This window comes from Osmerus mordax, chromosome 14, assembly GCF_038355195.1.
Source record: "Osmerus mordax isolate fOsmMor3 chromosome 14, fOsmMor3.pri, whole genome shotgun sequence".
Classification (NCBI taxonomy): Eukaryota; Metazoa; Chordata; class Actinopteri; order Osmeriformes; family Osmeridae; genus Osmerus; species Osmerus mordax.
In genome coordinates, this window is record NC_090063.1 from 17,202,772 (window position 1) to 17,207,538 (window position 4,767).

Below are 4,767 nucleotides of genomic sequence, written 5' to 3' on the forward strand. Positions count from 1 at the left end.
CTCCATATTGGGGCCAGTATTTCTTTAGACAACACATTTTAATGTAATAATTCTTTCATTTATTGTAACAGGTGTAGCTGATCATAACACTGTTTTCTTTAACCACTTAAACATACAAACTATAAAAAGAAAGTGTACAAATTCTTTTTAACTAAGTCATGTGGATCCAAAAAGCATTGTATATCAAAATAAGCTAACTAGTTTTGTTGAAAACATTTCAAATCCAACATTTCAACAAATTATTTCGTATGTCTTCACCCTCCCCCTTGTGGTCATGTGTGGTGCTGCACGTACAGCGTCCTCTCCTCACACCCCACTAGTCTTGATGGCTGAGTAGGTACTGAAGTCAGAGCTCTGAGTCCTCCTCTTCTTCTGTGGTCTCCTCTGTCCCTGGGGGAAATCCAGCGCAGCGTAACACTGGTCTCCTTCCTGCTGGGGTCAGAGGTCACTCATGACAGTTCAGTAGAATGTCTTATTACTTTGACTGTCAGTGGGAGAGCTTGTATTTTACTGCTTTGAGTATGACATGATTACCCAATGAGGGAACTACACATCACCATGGCTACATTTTATAAAACTACAATACCCATGAATATAACATGCTAGTCAAACCTGTAGAATACACATTACTATGGCTACATTTTATTACACTACAATACCCATGAATATAGCATGCTAGTCAAACCTGTACACTACACATCACTATGGCTACATTTTATTAAACTACAATACCCATGAAGGTTAGGGGGATATCCTACCTGCAGTCTGCTCTCTCTCCTCCTGGTGTCAGTCCTGCGATCTCCTTGAGGTTCCTTTGAAGCTGCTGAGAAGATTCATCAGCATTAGTCAAAGTGAACTGTATAAATAAGGAGAATGATCTGACAAATGATGATGAACTTTTCAATTTCAAGTATATGTGTTCTAGGGTATTTACGTTTTAGCAAAACAGTTGGTAGTCAGAGTGAGTCATTTTGAATTTGTATGTGAGGAAGAAGTGAGAGAATGAGAGAATAGCAACAGAATGAGAAGGAAGTGAAAGAATGTGAGACAGAGAAAAGGAGGAGAGGAGGAGAAACCAGACAGAGAAAAGGAGTGCAGGCAGTGAGAGAGGAGGAGAGACCATACAGAGAAAAGGAGTGCGGGCAGTGAGAGAGGAGGAGAGACCAGACAGAGAAAAGGAGTGCGGGCAGTGAGAGAGGAGGAGAGACCAGACAGAGAAAAGGAGTGCGGGCAGTGAGAGAGGAGGAGAGACCAGACAGAGTAAAGGAGTGTGGGCAGTGAGAGAGGAGGAGAGAGCAGACAGAGTAAAGGAGTGCAGGCAGTGAGAGAGGAGGAGAGACCAAACAGAGTAAAAGAGTGCGGGCAGTGAGAGAGGAGGAGAGACCAGACAGAGTAAAGGAGTGCAGGCAGTGAGAGAGGAGGAGAGACCAGACAGAGAAAAGGAGTGCAGGCAGTGAGAGAGGAGGAGAGACCAGACAGAGTAAAGGAGTGCGGGCAGTGAGAGAGGAGGAGAGACCAGACAGAGTAAAGGAGTGCGGGCAGTGAGAGAGGAGGAGAGACCAGACAGAGAAAAGGAGTGTGGCAGTGAGAGAGGAGGAGAGTACCGGTCGTCCTGCAGCAGTAGTGGTAGACCAGGATGGAGGAGAGGATGGAGGAGAGGAGAGCACAGCCAGGACACAGAGTGAGCAGCAGGATCCAGTACAGATCCTTCTCTGGATCAGGATGGCAGGCTGGCTCTGAAGGACCCGGCTCTGGAACTAACACAGTGGAAGCAGAGAACAAGAACATCACACAGACACGTTATTCCTTCAGTTCTCAATCTGAGGAACCTCATTCAGTCAATCTGGAATAAATGTACAAAGAGACGTTCTCACCAAATGAAAGACTGATGGTTATATCTCCATACAGATAGATTATCTCCTCTTTTATCTTGTCTGTGTCGAACACCTTCCTCTCCTCAGTCCCACAGTAGTAGAGTCCCAGGTCAGACTCAGTCACGTTCTCAATCAGGAGATCATAGGTGTTGTTGGACTTGTTCCACACCAGAGTAAAACCAGGGAAGGGGTTCAGATGTTTGTAATATTGGAGTAACATGTTTTTGTTCTGATATGTAGACATGACCAGAGTAGGCTGGTTCCTATGAGAGCAGTTCCTGTACCACACTACGGACACCCCAGTTGATGCTCTGCAGTCACAGTGGAGAGTAACGTTTTCTCCTGGCCTGACTCTCTGCTCCACCTCGGCTCCAGAGACCCCTGTCTCTCCACAGGAAGCAGCACCTGGAGAGGAACAGGAAGTGTTTGGAACAGAGTCTTGATGAAACATATTTATGAACAACGTTACTGTAATTCATATCTATATGACAGGACTTGACGTTCCTTGTTTTCAAATGATCTCTCAATAATGACTAAAACAAGCTACTTTGATCGAGGAAGTGGTCCTGAGTTTACTTACAGAAGAGTGCAGTCAGAGCGACACACAGACACAGCCTGTCCATCTCCAGGTCTGACGCTGACTGACAGAGAAGCAGGTCTTTGACGCATGTTTCCGTTACGATGTGCCTATCCACAGCACCATTAAAGGACATACGTGCAGCGATTGGTTAGCTGCAATGGAAACATCTCAGTTTTTCTTTGAAGGTTTTGAGACATCAGGGTGTGAACAGCTCTCATAGCAAGCGTCAACGGAAAGTTTAGTTTGAGGTTATTCTGTCTCAACAACAGGGTCCATGCGACCACTATCAATGTATCATGACGCCATCACCACTCCAACAACTACAAGACGTAGAACACACTTTGCTGATGTAATCCTTGTATTGTTTAAACCATTTCAAGGTAGGATCGTGGTATGTGGGGTCTGTAGACAGAAAATAAATTTAATAAAAAATAAAATGTTGTTGATTGCAGGTGATTATGTTGGTATTGTTGTTGTTTACAGGTGAGTGTGTTCTTGATTTATTTTACTGTAGCACCATTGTAAAGCAATTGAGCTCTGGAAAGGCGCTATAAAAATGTAACATATTATTATTATTATTACCCTGCAATATGACAAATTATATTTCAATATTATTCAGTATCAGTCAATATTTCATCAGGACAAATTTGCTAAGTTAATATTTCAGCAGGAAAGAGTATTCTGAGAGTTGTTGTCTGAGGCTAGTGAAGGGCACCCTGTGTGTGTCAGGTTAGGGAGGTCATGTTGAGGGTGCTGTGTGGTTGTGGTCAAGTGGACCCTGTTGTTGAGACAAAATAACCTCAACTTTCCATTGACGCTTGCTATGAGAGCTGTTCACCTCTGTGTTGAGCACACCCTGATGTCTCAAAACCTTCAAAGAAGGTTGCAGCTAACCAATCGCTGCACGTATGTCCTTTAATGGTGCTGTGGATGGGCACATCGTAACGGAAACATGCGTCAAAGACCTGCTTCTCTGTCAGTCAGCGTCAGACCTGGAGATGGACAGGTGGTGTCATGTTATGACAGGTGGAGACCATGTTATCTACCAGAACTATTTACAACAAATAATCTTGTTTGATTTTGTACTGCAGCTCTTCCCTGTCATCATAGCAGGATGTTGTATGTGGTGATAGTTGTTTGTTGTTTGTGTTAAAAACAGGATCATGGAGGAGGAGGGAGAAGGTCCAGAAGAGGAGAGACCAGGCTGACTAGTCTTTCTCCATGTCTCTCCAATGATCTCTCCATCTGTGTGGTCACCACGACAACAGCGACGAGCACATGACATGGTTTACTGTTGTTTTTTTTTAGGGGAAGTGTCTAACTTTGAATGTCGCTTAATCCTTTTTGTTGCAAAATGTCTTTTTGTGTAGAGGATGCATTGTGTTATCATGATTCTGTGCTTTGTAATAAACACCTGAAAATATGTTGTGCTGAATTGTCTTGATTTGACCCTTACAGAAGGAGTAAATACCTTAATTTAAGCACCTTGAGCTACAATTCTTGTATGAAATGTGCTATATAAATAAAGTCTTACTTACTTACTAATGTGGTTTCAACCAGCTACTCTGAACATCCCCGTCTTAAGAAGCTGTTGTGGTTTGTGCTCAGAGCTCCTTGTTACCAGAGGAAGCTCTGCCCCTGTGTTCTAGAACACAAGTGGTTAGAGGACTTTGATCTGCTGTCAGACTGCAGAACAATGTAGCTTAAAATAGATCAAATAAAATCAAACTTTGTTTCCAAATAATAACTAACATCACAAAAGTTACAAAAACTATATACATATAATAAAGGATTTTAGTGTAGAATTCCTTTCTTATAGAAAATTACATTGATCCACTTTCATATACAATCATAGGTAAATGCACAAATGCTTTTTAACTATAGAACAAGAATTCTGGAACTGAAATAGCATTAGAAGGCTTTCCATACTTTTTAGGCATAAGCAATTAGGAAATAGCACTTACTACCCAGGAACAAAAACGGTGTTACCTAAAAAAACAGTAAACCATGTCATGGTGTCGTCGTGGTTGTCGTGGTGAACACAGCTGGAGAGATCCCAGGAGAGATAAGGAGAAAGACTGGTCAGTATGGTCTCTCCTCCGGACCTCCTCCTCCGTGATCCTGCTTTTAACAACAAACAACAATTGTTATGTTAGTGAATGAATGCTAGGCTGGCTATGGTCCTGCATGGTCCCCTTCCGCTAGGCTGGCTACGGTCCTGCATGGTCCCCTTCCGCTAGGCTGGCTATGGTCCTGCATGGTCCCACTGAGCATCTGTGGGACGTGCTGGACCGACAAGTCCGATCCTAGACG

At 43.2% G+C, this 4,767-nt stretch overlaps 1 long non-coding RNA gene across 1 annotated transcript; it reads right to left on the reverse strand.

Annotated features, from left to right (window-relative positions):
- Positions 1 to 244: 244 nt before the first annotated feature.
- On the reverse strand, positions 245 to 1,755 carry LOC136957054 (uncharacterized). The gene is made up of 3 exons (XR_010878265.1): positions 1,605 to 1,755; positions 759 to 820; positions 245 to 432 (listed from the first exon to the last, which is right to left on the reverse strand). It is a non-coding gene; the product is annotated as an uncharacterized lncRNA (long non-coding RNA).
- Between the last annotated feature and the right edge of the window lie 3,012 nt (positions 1,756 to 4,767).